This window comes from Eublepharis macularius, chromosome 5, assembly GCF_028583425.1.
Source record: "Eublepharis macularius isolate TG4126 chromosome 5, MPM_Emac_v1.0, whole genome shotgun sequence".
NCBI lineage: Eukaryota > Metazoa > Chordata > Lepidosauria > Squamata > Eublepharidae > Eublepharis > Eublepharis macularius.
The window spans coordinates 74,502,222-74,516,426 of NC_072794.1; the positions used below are offsets into that span (position 1 = coordinate 74,502,222).

The 14,205-nt window shown below is 40.4% G+C and overlaps 1 protein-coding gene across 3 annotated transcripts in view; it reads left to right on the forward strand.

The window, feature by feature from the left end:
- The window catches only part of GNG12 (G protein subunit gamma 12), an 87,555-nt gene that overhangs the window by 25,614 nt on the left and 47,736 nt on the right, over nt 1–14,205 (forward strand). The window contains exon 2 of one of the 3 annotated variants that reach the window (XM_054979570.1): nt 9,994–10,107. The exons of the other annotated variants lie outside the window; for them this stretch is intronic. The gene's annotated coding sequence lies outside the window, so the exon portion shown is untranslated. The remainder of the gene's footprint in view (nt 1–9,993; nt 10,108–14,205) is intronic. 3 annotated transcript variants of the gene reach the window in all.

Sequence of the window (14,205 nt, forward strand, 5' to 3'; positions counted from 1 at the left end):
ATCTGTACCTGATTTTCATGTCCTTCAAAATCTGAATTAGCGCCTTATATTTTTTCCGGTCCAATAACACCGATCTGGGTAATTCCTTCATAATGATAATCGTCTTGCCGTCAGTCTCCAATGGATCTTGAAACTGTTTAGTCACAATCTTCTCTTTCATATTTCGGGTTGTGAATTGCACAATCACATCTCTTGGTAATTTCCTCTGGGTCGCAATTCTTGAATTTACACGATACACCACGTCCAGGATAGCCACAACTTCCTCCTCCTCCTTCCCCAGGTATTCAGCTAACACCTCAGTCATCTGTTCTTGCGCTGTCTTTCCTTCCACTTCCGGCAAGCCGCGAAATCTTAGCTGCTTCTCCATGTGTTTACTTTCCGCAACTGCCATTCTCCCCCTCATCAGCCTCATCTCTGTTTGTTGCGTGTCAGCTAGATTCTCCACCGCGCCTTCTACTGCTTTAACTCTCTGCTGTGTTCCTTGCAGTTCATTTTGCATTGTTTCCATACCTTTCTTTACTTCTGACAGCTCACTTTTCACTGTCTGTTTAACCTCTTTGATCAGCTCCGGTTTCATGTCCTTGAGTTCTTTAATCACTTCTAAGAGTTTTTTGTCTAGGTTCTCTATTGCCGATTGCCACTCTTTTTCGACATCGTGGGGCTTGCTTTAGCTCGCTCCCACGAGTCCGCTCTCTTCCTTAACTCCGTGGCGTTAAATTCAATGTCCTTTTAATTTAAATGTCCCGGTCTTCTCGAACAAAAACTTTTTAGAAATCCAAAATGTCGGGCGTCTTTTCTCTATGGTTCCTCTATGATTTTGTAATCCAAAATGGCTTACTTCCGCTTCCGCTGAAGCCGCGGTTCTTCCCCTTTCAAAGATGGTGATTCCCTTCTTCCTGCCCTCCGGCAGGGACCACTTCTCTCCAGCAACTCTATTGTTATTACGCACTTCCTGTTTCCCGGCTTCCCACAGCAGCTCTCGCGATGGTAAAGTTTTCTCACAGCTCCATAACCGCAAGTATTCAAAACAATAGTCCTATTTCTCCAATAACTTCTTTAAACTTAGTCTTTTTTCTATTTCGACTCTTGCCGAGTCTTCTCCTCCTTATAGTTAGCCTGTTGCAGTTTTAAAATCTACTTTTAATCTTCTTTACTTTTAACAATCTGTCCCGTATCAGAAGATAGTGATCTTTACCTTCCCATTCACTTTCCGTGGGTTGTAATCACTGTTTCAATCTTCGTTTCTCCTCTACTCCTCTTTCCCCTGTTGAAGCTTGGGTACGTAGGTCTTATGCCAACCGCATTGGCCCCGAAACTGCCGCAGAGATCATAGCCGACCTGTCACAGGGTGGGACCTCAAGGGTCGTGAGGGGGCCCGTCGCGTAGAGCCCCCCCTCGCCCGAGATCAACGCGCCCTGAGGTCTTGAGCGTTCTTTGCCTGCTCTCCGCATTATGAATTGTTCTCTTAAAAAAAAATCCTTCAGCTGAACCCTAGTTGTTGTATGGCATGGGAGGATGTTGGTTGGGCTCAGCACTTTTTGGCTCTATTTTGTGCAGAAAATATATAAATAAATACAGTGCCTAAATTGTTTTTGCCACTCTCATAAAAGGAAAAACCACAAATGTCATTGGAATGAGATGTTAGGAAAGTAGACATGTATCTCAATTCTCAAAACAAGCAGAACCTACAAAAACATCTAAAATGAAGCTTGTGCATGGTGTATTGGTGTTGTGTTCCTTCTTTACAGTGATGGGAGGGAACGGGAGTGCCAGTGATGAAGGGCAGCTGCAGCTCCTAAGGTTCCTGTTGTGAGCCAGTCACAGAATAGGCTGTAGACTGCACTCAGGTGCCCCCCCTCACTTTCTGAGGCCTTCCTTGGGGACGTGACATTAGTGTGTCTCTCTGTGTGTCGGTGTCTTGTAATGTCTGGCTGCCTGCCTTGGTAATGACTTTTCAGATTGGTTTGGCTTCAATTCTCTGGTTTGACATTGATTCTTTTGGGCTTGCAAAAGTGTCTCTTGCTTAAGTTGGTTTGGTTTAGTTTCTTTGGTTAGACATTGATTGTGTTGGGCTTGCCACACTAGTCCATAGGTTCTGCTGGTTTTTTTGGTTTGACCTTGGTTCTGCTGGGCTTATTGGTTCTGTTTGCATTTGGAACCTTTTTGCCAGTGGTTTTTCTTATGTGTTTGGCTTTTAGCTTATTTGCCCTGGAAAAAGCATGGAACTTTTTTCTCCATAGGAATCAATGGAAACAAGTAGGATGGCTGAGGCACTTGTTCCCTTGATCTAATTTACTTGAAATTTGAGGGTTCTTTAGTGGGCCGGCAGGACTAGGATGTTTGCTGTTTTGGTGTCATTTACTTGAAAATCAGCCAATCTAGCTATCTGGAAAGAGTCCCCCATAGGTAATAAAGAACCCAAAATATTTCTGACTCCCCTCCAATCTGAATTCTGAAACAGTATTAGGGAGCCAAATAACAGGAATACCAGTATGGAAATCATTCCCTGAATCTGAAAATACCATTTTTTTTATGTGCTCCTCTCTAGATTGGGCTGTGTGAGGCTGCTAATCCCATTTAGGTTCTAAATATTAGCTCCGTATTTAAATGTTGTTGAGACAGTCTGAAAAGATCTCCATTCTGCATATATGTTTAGATTTCTGATGACTTAGTTTTAATCTACAGCTACATGTTGCAAAAGTTGGTGTTTATGAATTTAAATCTCTAACTTCAGCTTATTGTCATAGTCATCTGATACACTTTCTGATGTATCTTAAAAATCAATGATTTTTTTTAAAAAAAAATAAAGATGGATTTTTAAAAATTTAAATCGGATTTTCATGCTCTTCCAGAGATTTCTGTAAGATTATTGGGCAGTTTTTCTGTCTAGAAGATAATTATCACAGATGCTTGGTTTTACAGTTCTCAGAACTGTGAATTTGTATCTGCAGAGATCATGTCTCTTCTTCACAGCAGAAAGGTTATAAAATAAACATACACAGTTGAGAAAAAGACCTTAATCCCATTGTTCCTTTGCAAATATTTGTACACAGAACTAACCCCTTACCTCCTAAGTGCTAACTTTCAAAAAATTCAGTGAATAGAAGATTGTTGGGAATAGAATAGATCTTCACAAGAAGCTAACTTTGAGGAGTCTTTATGTAGAAAAGAATGAGTCTTTATGTAGAAAACTATGATTTAAATCTAGACTTACTGAATAGTGATTTAAATCATGATTTAAATCAGTTCAATTTAAATCAAATCCACCCTGACGTTATTTAATGAGAACATTTCATATAGTTGATCATTGAACAAAGCAGAATTAGAGGTAAAAAAACCTGAACTTTAAAATGATTTTATTTTGTACCAGCCTGATAGGGCAAAGCTAAATTCTTCACTTCCAGCTCTGTTTATCGATACCAGATCAGATCAGATCACTCAATGTCAGGCCTTTTTCCAATCAATGATGATTCTGGAATCAGTGTATCTTTTTTCTCCATAAACCACTACTTCATATCTGGCAATTTGATTGCCCTATAGTACAATTTTATATTGGGCACTCCCAAGACACTTGTATTAAAAGGGGGCACCAATGTTTTTGAAGCTACTCTTGGAAGTTGTTGACCCAAATAATTAAATTTTCCCAGGATGCAAGAACAACTGGTTGTACTTTAAGAGGTAAATTCATTAATACAAATAATAGACAAAGTAACATACTTATTTTTACAGTAGAAATTCTTTCCAACCAAGAGATTGGCAATATATTAACTCTTTTTCCACTTCTTTGAATACTTTATTATGATTATATTCTATCAAAAGATCAGAATCTTGTGACATCCAAAAACCCAAATATAACTAGATGGTCACTCCATGGCATAGAACGTATTTTAACTGTGTTTCCTTGACTAACAATGACGTATTAAATCTAATCCATTCAATCTAATTTTTTAAAAAATGTTACCATTTATTAGAAGTCTTGCTGAGGACATGAAATAATCTCAGTCTTTAAATCTACCCCCTAAATTGAAAGTCTCAATAGCCTGATTTAAATACTTTGTTCCACCTTAACAAATGCTTTCTCCACATTCAAAAAGAACAATATAGTTTTACCGCTAATATGACATCCTTTCTGTATTACATTAATTGCATTTTAAATATTTGGTATATTTCTCTTCTACCAATGAATCCCTCCTGGTCTAATAAATGTAGTCATAATTTAGTCTGGTCTTCTAGCAATAATTGATTTCCACATTTAAAAACCATTGTTAAAAAATGTGATCTGCAAAAATCATCATGACATCTACACCCAGCATTAGAACAAGAATCTGGAGAATGCACAATATATTAAGGGCCTAGATCTTCAAATCACATACCCCAAGGCAATCAATGAATGGTGAAAGCAGTGGCAGCAGACAGTAGAACAGTTGTCAAAGCAATGACCTTTGTCATCATAGAGAGGTGCTGTAGCATAATGGTTAAGTGGTTGAGTTGCAAGTCAGCACTCTGCTGGTTCGAATCCCTCTGTTGTCATGAGCTCAGCAGGTGGCCTTGGGTAAGCCATCCTCTTAGCCCCAGCTCCCCAGCTGTATTGTGGGGATAATGATAACACTGATTATGTTCACTGCTCTGAGTGGGCACTGATTTGTCTAGCAGAGTGGTATATAAACACACTGTTATTGTTGCTATTATTGTAGGCTAGAACTTCTATTAATAAACATTGGTTCCTTTGAGAGCCTATGTCTTTGATTCTCTGAAGTGGTTACTATTGTTCTAAACTCATGTGCAGACAGAATGTAGTCTGAGGATCCATGTGGAAGTTGGATCGCTTATTGCTGTTGCATTCTGTGTTGCATGGGTGGGTGAAGCCTTTGTAGCTGTGCTTGCTGGTAGTACTGGCCTGTAGCAGTGTTCCTAATTGTAAGGAGGCTCAGGAGCCCTACCATATGAGCTTAGTAAGATATGCTTGCAATTGCTCCAAAAAAGATGAGGGCCATTCATTGGCCATTGTGTTGGTTGTGTGGATATTATGTGTGCCTTTAGTCTGTACAGTAAAGTTGGTTAGTCTTAAAAGGTGCTACTGGACTCTTAACTATTTTGCTACTACAGACTAACATGGCTAACTCCTCTGGATCTTTAGTCTGTATGTGTTTGGATGGGAGGCAGTTGGGATCAGCTGCCTGTGCTAGTGTGTAGTTATTATTTTGTTAGTGTTGTTTTGTGACTTCGTGGCCTACGAATTTTGGGATGGTCAGTGCAGAGCATGTGCTGCTTATGCAGGGCTCACTGCTCTGTGGCAATTGGTGAGTGCACACCTGCAGAGTACTTAGATATGCTAGCATACTAGAGCTGTGATGTTCATGTCATCCCAGAGGGTTGGTGGTTAATTTGGAACACTTAGGTGTATTAGATATGTGAAAAGTTGGGTTAAAATTTAAGGTTTCAGTTGATGCTAGGAAAACAAATTGATGTTTATCAACATTTGGGAGTCTGAAGCAATGAAGTTTTTATATAGCTTAAGGTTTGCTCTAAGGATGGGGCTAATAAGCTACATATTGTTCTATGATCACTTAAATACTTTTTCCATTTGGGGTGGGGAGAGAAAGCTGTTTTAAAATAATCACAGAATTTAAGCATAGGTTGTCATTCCAATGTTAAGCTACATTCAGACATTAGAAATTCTCACATGGTCCGTTGAGTGGAGCAGTCCTGACCGTTGGGAGTAGCTCATCCTCCTCTCGTGCAGGGTTGGTTGAATCTGCAATCCCGTAGGAGGAGGGGCTCTCCCTTGCGTGCCAGTTTTTTCCGGCCTTGCCTTAGCAGGGAGTCAAATTTCTTTGCTGTGAGAGCAATGATCCTAAAAAAAAACCCAGAAAGAAAACGCCACCAGGCAACACAGTACTTGGCTCGCAGGGGGAAAAGGAAGGGCTAGTCCCTCCATCCCTCCCCCCCCGTGCCCGCACCGAGCGAGTTGCAAGCGAGCCAGCAGCTGACACTTAATAGCCTGGCTAGGACCCAGCTCAAATGAGGCTGCAGCGAAAAAAACTCTCTGACGGGGGGGGGGGGGGATGCTGGCGTAGCCTGGAAGTTCGGCTGTGAATGCAAATGGTGGCTACAGCCTCAGGAGAGGAGCACACACTCTTCTGAATCGTGGTAACTGAGCCCGGCAAAAGTGATAACGTAGAGAGGGTTTACTGGAGAGTAGGGGCAAAACCTGGAGGGAAAATAGCCCCGGAAGCCCCCAAAGCTTAAGAAATCACGAAACCGAGATCTTTTCCTGTCAAAGTAGAGTGGGTTTTTTTTTGTCAACTGCTTGAGTAACTCCCCCCCCCATCTCCTTTTTCTTTAGGCGGGAAAAGATCCCTTCAGGCAGGAATGGCAGCTAAGGCGGGCCTAGCAGAGGCAAAAATGGCAGAGGGAGCCCACAGTAGCCTAGAGCTTCCAAGCTCTCCACTCTCTACTCAAGCACTGCAAGGCCCCAGCATGGATAAGGTCCAAAAATTTTTTTTAAAAAGCTTGATAAGGCAGTTAAAGAGTTTAAGAATCAGACTTCAACACTGAGAAAAGAAAATTCAAAAACAGGACCCGTCAAGGGTAAGAGGTTGGCAAAGACCCCTGCTCAGGCTAAAGCAAAAAAGAGAAGGGTAGAAAAATGGACAGCTGGGGATTCTAGCCCCTCAGAGTAACAGCAGTCAGATTCGGACATTTCAGATTTACCATCAGAAAGCAAAGAAGAACTCTCAGATGAAGAAGAGGAAGATGTAGGGCCAATGCAGACCAGGCTCTTTCACAAGAAGTGTACTCTAAACTACTCCCAAAGGTGTTGAGAGCCCTTGAGATAACCCAAACAAACCCAGGGAAAGAGGATGCAGACCAAACCTATCCCCAAGGTTTGCAAAGGCATTACCGAAAATGGGGTCAAAAGAAGCTGGAGTACCCCTTCCAGCAATATTCCATGATATCCTAAAGGCGGAATGGGAAAACCTGGCCAAGCCAAAGTTATATCAATCTATATTTAATAAATTCTACTCTTTAGCACCTGATGCAGCAAAGAAAATCAAGCTGCCCACAGTGGATGACTCAGTCACAAGCCTGGCTATGATATCAGTCCTTCCAATGGACTCAGAAGGTATGCCCAAGGATTCTTCAGACAAAAAGAACAGGTGTTGGGCAGGAACTTTGAAGCATCAGCGGCATCATTAAGGGCCTCGGCCACGGGCTCGCTATTTGCTAGAGTAGAGTAGAGTAGCATTCACCTGGGCATCAGACCTAGCGGCGGCAGACAGTGAAGTTCCCAGAGAAATGAAAAATGAAGTTAAGAAAATAACCCTGGCAGCAGCCTTTGCAGCAGATGTCACGTTAGACTCGTTCCAAATGTCCTCCAGAGCCATGTACTTTAACGTTACTGCAAGATGTAACACATGGCTGAGGAACTGGGACGTGGACCCCCCGGCATGTAATAAGGTAGCTGCTATACCGTTCTCAGGAACAAAGCTTTTTGGTGAAGATAGATACCTGGTGGAAGACACGGAGAAGAAAAAAGTTCTCCCATCAAAGAAGAGAGAACTGAAAGTTAAGGGCAGGCACTCCTTTCGAGGCTTCAAGAGAACTTCAAAACAGGGAAGTGACAGACCCTTCAGAAGCCAATGGACAACGAGACCAAGAAATGATAGCAGACCCTTTACCTTCCGAAAATCTGGACAGCAAACAAAAGGTCCAAGTACAGCATAAACCTACTAGAACTGAGGGCCATAAAAATGGGCTGTTGGAATTGCAGGATATTCTAATAAATCAACATGTCATGGTATAAACCGACAACACAACTGCAAAAGCATACATAAACAGACAAGGAGGCACCAAGTTCAAAACACTAAACAAGGAGGCAGAAGAGATTTTTCACTGGGCGCAGATACATTTGAGTTCAATATGAGCGATATATGTAGCAGGTCAACAGAACACACTGGCAGACTGGCTAAGCAGGAACAAAGTGGACCAGACAGAATGGAAGTTGAACAAACAAGTATGCCAGAAATTTGGAAGACCGGAAGTGGACCTGTTTGTGACAACACAAAACAATCAGGTGCCAAAATTCTTCTCCAGGAAGAGAGAACAGAGAGCGATAGCTACAGATGCATTGAACGAAGAATGGCCTCAGACCCTTTTATACGCCCCCCCCGATAAAGATGATAAACAAGGTGATACAAAAAATAATAGAACAAAGGGTGGAGGTGATAATGATCACCCCCTTCTGGCCAAGAAGACCGTGGTTCCAGGAGTTGAGGAGATTATCAAAAGTGGAACCGTGGAAATTACCAGACAGGGCAGATCTACTAACACAAGGGAAGATATGTCATTCAAATCCAACCTCACTAAATTTAACAGCCTGGAGGTTGAGTACAACCAACTGAAGGAACTGGGATACATGGAAAAGGTGATTTCTACAATGCTGGCATCCAGGAAAGAGTCAACAAATAAGAGTTATAATAAGACATGGTGGGTGTTCAGTTCGTGGTGTGAGGATAGGGGACACAACCCTCTAACTGCATCAATAGAACAGTTACTGCTATTCTTGCAAGATGGATTGGACAAAGGACTCAGCACAAGTACACTGAAAAGACAAGTGGCAGCAATTTCAGCAATAAGGGGATCTAAGAAGGGAATCTCACTCACAAAACATCCTCACATTAAAAGATTCCTGAGAGGGACCATGCTGGTAAATCCTCCACAAGTACATAGGTTCCCAACATGGAATCTTAATGTAGTACTTACTGCACTCACAAAGGAGCACTTTGAACACTTAGCAACTTGTCCTCTCAAAGAACTAACCCTCAAAACCGTCTTCTTGGTAGGTGTGACATCCGCAAGAAGGGTATCAGAAAAAAGGGCACTGTCAGTAAACAATGACTTACGCATTTTTCATAATGATAAGATAGTGCTGAGACCAGACCCAACTTTCATACCTAAGGTGAACTCATTCTTCTGTAGGAAAGAAGATATAATACTTCCCATCTTCTGTACAAATCCAAAACACGAAAAAGAAAGGGAATGGCACAAATTAGATGTCAGGAGAGCCTTAAGTTATTATATAGAAAGACCCAAACAAATACACAAGGGGGAGAACATGTTTATTTCCTTTAGGAAGTGCTCATTTGGGGGAAAAGTAACATCTACCATAAGCAGATGGATCAGAGAATGCATCACCTTAATATACAAGGCTAGACATTTAGTATCACCAGAAGGGATTACAGCGCATTCTCTCAGGGGAGAGGCCACCTCAACAACATACAGAGCTTTTCCATCACTAGAAAAGATATGTAGGGCAGCGACTTGGAAATCTGTGCGCACATTCAAAAAACACTACAAAATAGATCATTTGGCATCAGCCGAAGCAGCTTTCGGAAGGAGGGTGCTACAGCAAGCCCTATGAAAGTAACAATAGAAAACCCACCCTGAGGTACACTGCTAGACATATATCCCAATAGTCAGGACTGCCTCACTCAACAGACCATGGGAGAATTTATATTCACTTACCGTGAAGCTTCCTTTCTCAGTGGTCCAAGCTTGAGCTTGTCATAAACATATTCCAGTTAAATAGAGCCATACAATCAGGAAGCAGTGCTTAATAATGTCTGTGTGTAAAATTCAAATGAATAAAACATGTAAAGGAGTTAGTCTTAATTAACTCTGCTTTTAATCCCTCCATGTCCTTTCTCCCCTGCTTTCCCCTATCTGCCTAAAATAGTCAATTCATTTGCAGTTGGTGGTGAGATTGTTCCAGATTTCTTTGCTCTTCTAGCTTTATTAACACTATGGGTTCATGTAGATATTTTCATTAGACTATTAAGTGATCAAAGATAAGGGTATGATCAAAGCTTTATTACCTTTTATACAATTCATTTGTGTTAAGGAAAATCTAAACTCTCCTGTTCAAAGAACACTGTACTCTTTCCCTGTATTGCTCTAGCTGAACCCAGTATGGTTTCATTCCCCTCCCAGATTTGCCAAAGGCCAAGTACAACATTTGTAGCAGAACAAGACTTGGAAGCCAGATCACCTGATTTCCAGTTGGTGCTGTAATTGCAAGACTGTTCCTGTCTTTCATACCAGAAGGTAAACATTTTGCTATCCCAGAACCCTTGTTTGCAATTCCAGCCATTATTTGTAGCTTTCTGGTTAAAATTTCTATTCCAGGATTAGGTACACAGTGCCACCTGGAGATTCAGGTAGATCTTTCGGAGAAATCTGACCCCAACTTTACAAGGAATTTTGAATTTATATCTGACTACTACTGTGACTAAACTTATCTCTCATGGTAGTCTTTGCACAGTTCCACTAAGGGACTGCATGGAAGGGAGGGGATAATTCTAAGCCTCAAACTTCTTTTCCCTTCTTTATTTTCTATCCACACAGAAGGATTTCTCCTCTGCACAACTCGCTCTGTTTCCCCTCCTGCAGACTGACCCCTCCTTCTTTTTCCTGGGGAACCAGGGGAGACAGGAATAGTTTAGGCAGGCAGTTGAAGGTCTGCTTCAAGAGGAGGAAATGGGTGAAAGTCACCCTTCCCCTTCACACGTGGAAATTTTAGATGGGATCCAATCCATAATATATTTTTCTGCAGATGTAGATTTAACATGTCTTTCAACATTACACAATTTTAACTAAGTTATTTTATATTTTCCCCAGTTAGCTGAATGTAAAATGGAATTAAAATTTCCTTATGTTTTTAATCCTGCTGAATTTGTACACTAGGGGTCACTCCTCTGCTAAAAGTGAATTTATTCATTAAGCTAGCTGGTTTTTCTACCTATAAAATTAAACTAAATATGGGATTAAAACTGAGGGATGTACACTGATAATGTTAAATCAGAATGAAATATACAGTTTTGCAGGAACTATAGCATTCTGATCAGAGATGTTTTCTGAAAATTATGTGGAACTAAGGGATCTTGGAGGTGTTTTGCCATCTTCTGGGCATGGAGCGGGGGGTTACTGGGGAAGTCGGGGGGTAGTTGTGAATTTCCTGTATTGTGCAGGGGATTGGACTAGATGACCCTAGAGATCCCTTCCAACCCTATGATTCTGTGATTCTAAGCCTCTGGCTGTGCCCAGGCAGAGTCAGTGTGCGGGACTAGATAAAGCAATTCTTGTTCTTTGATAGGGTAAGCAACCTTATTTATGCATGGTTATTGTAGGAATGTATGAACTTCAGTGTTTCATAGAATTCTTTATTTTGGGAAACATTTTTAATTTTGGACCGAGCAATTGAAAAACAGTTCCCTGTGTGATCATTTGTTTTTTTTTTGAAAATTTTTTTATTGGGTTAGAATCCATTATTTTTACATTTACATTCAATTTTCCCCAATTTTTTCGTCTCTAACCCCCTCCCTTTCCCCCCCTTTTTGTTGACTTCCAACAGTTTTCCAACCCTTTGTCCCCTTTCCCTTACTTTTATTAGCTTCCTCTATCTAAAACAAATATATATTCTCCATTATTCTAAGCAGTACATCCTTAACTATTTTTAACATTGTACGCCCAAACTGTAGGTCTTTGTTTCCATCTTAGATAAACAATTTATCCCATTTTTCAATTTCAAATATTTCTATATATCATAAACCATATAGATCATACATTCATTTATATCAAACAATTTGACTTATTCTCTATATATTACTCATTCTATCTTTTTGTAATAATTCTATATATCACTCATCACGTAATCAATCAATTTGCCTCATCTATATCTTCAGACATTCAGTTTGGTACAAAACTTACCAAAAAGAAAGAAAATATTGTTAGTTAATCAATCCTTATATTTAATCCTTATAATTAATTATTTTCTATCTATATTCTGTTTGTTAACCTGTATATATCTATATATATATCAATCTATTAATCTGACTGCTTATTAGTTCACATTTATCTCTTCTCCCCCCGGTAAAGTCTCCCCCCTCTACTGCAGTGCTTCAGTAGTTCTCAAACTGCCACAGTTTTCCTCCCACCTCCCATTTCTTCTCCAGGTGTTGTTTCAGCTTCTCCCAGTCTGTGTTGAACTGCCCTGAGTCCAGATCTCTCAGTTTTCTTGTCATCTTGTCCATTTCAGCCATATACAGCAATTTGTGAATCCAATCTTCAATAGTTGGCACTTCTTGTACTTTCCATTTTTGCGCATACAAAAGTCTAGCTGCTGCTGTCATATAAAATATCAACGTCCTATATTGGGCTGGAATTCCCTCCATTCCCAAGTTCAGTAGCAGGAGTTCTGGGTTCTTATTAATTTGAAATTGTAAAATTTCACTCATTTCTCTTATTATTTCCCCCCAGTACTGCCTGGCTACCTCACACGACCACCACATGTGATAGAGGGAGCCCTCATGCTTCTTACATTTCCAGCATTTATTAGAAGTATTCAAATTCCCTAGCGCAATCTTCTTTGGTGTCATGTACCAACGATAGATCATTTTGTAAATATTCTCTTTAATATTAGTACATGTCGTTGTCTTCATTGTAGTTTTCCACAAGTATTCCCATGCCTCCATTGTTATTTCTCTATTAAAGTTTATAGCCCATTTCACCATTTGTGTTTTAACTATCTCATCCTCGGTATACCACTTCAACAGTACTTGGTATACCTTGGATATTCTTTTCTTATCTTCTTTAAGAAGGGTCTGCTCTAGTTCCGAATTCTCTATTCGTATACCTCCCTTTACAGAGTCCGAATTATATAAGTCTCTGATCTGTCTATACTGGAACCAGTCGTAGTTAGGTGATAGTTCCTCTTGTGTCTTTATTCTGAGTTTGGATGCTTCAGTTTTAGTTATTTCTTTGTAGGTTAAACATTGTTGTTCATTGTCAACAGCTCTCGGGTCTATCACCTCATATGGAACCACCCACAAAGGAGTTCCTTCTTGTAGATAAATTCTGTACTTCTTCCAGATTATGTATAGAGTTCTCCGAACAAAGTGATGCAGGAACATCGAGTTGACCTTTACTTTATCATGCCATAAATATGCGTGCCATCCAAATATTTTTTTATATCCCTCTAGGACTAATAGTTTCTTGTTCTTTAATGTCATCCATTCTTTCAACCAAACTAGGCAGATTGCATCATGATAAAGTCTCAGATTGGGCAGTTGCATTCCGCCTCTTTCCTTTGCATCTTGTAAAACTTTCACTTTCACTCGAGGCTTCTTGCCTGCCCAAACAAAATCTGATATTTTCCTCTGCCATTTTTCAAATTGTTTGGAGTCTCTGATGATTGGTATTGTCTGTAGCAAGAACATTACTCTTGGTAACACATTCATCTTAACTGCTGCAATCCTGCCCAACCATGACAAATTCAATCTATTCCATTTAATCAAGTCTCTCTCTATCTGAGTCCATAGTTTTTCATAATTGTTTTTAAATAGATCTATGTTCTTTGCAGTTAATTCAACTCCCAAATATTTCACTTTACTTGTTACTTCGCAATCCGTTGTTTCCATTAACAATTGTTGTTTCTGCTTAGTCATGTTTTTGCATAGTATCTTTGACTTCTTTTTGTTGATGAAGAAACCTGCCAAGTCTCCAAACTCCTTGATCTTATCTATCACTCTTGGCATGTTCTCCAATGGGTCCTCTACAATTAACATTATGTCATCCGCAAATGCTCTGACCTTGTATGAATAGTCCTTTATTTTCCCTGTGTGATCATTTGTGTGTGTGTGTGTGTGTGTGTGTATGTAGTGCCCTCAAGTCACTGCTGACATGGTAACCCCTGGTACGGTTTTCATGGAAAGAAACGATCAGAGGTGGTTTGCCATTGCCTGCCTCTGCAACCCTGGTCTTTGTTGGAGATCCCCCATCCAGTTACTAACCAAGGCCGCCCCTGCTTAGCTTCTGAGATCTGACGAGATCGGGCTCATTAATGTTAATTTAAAAGTCAAGATATTTCTACAAGTGACAAGATGCAGAGTTTATTGTCTATAGCCATAGGCCGTCACAAATTTTCCAAACATCACATCAACTAATAAACAGTTGATGTGATACAAGTGACAAAGCAGGAAGATTCTTGTTTTTGTTTTCAAACATCTGGGAAATGCTTATGGCCAAGATCAGGAGCAATTGTATGCTTTTCCTCCCCCCCCCCGCCCTGTACTTGGAGATAACAATATTAAAGAATGGATTCAATAGGAAGGATTAGCTGAAAGATAATATGGAAATGCATACAAC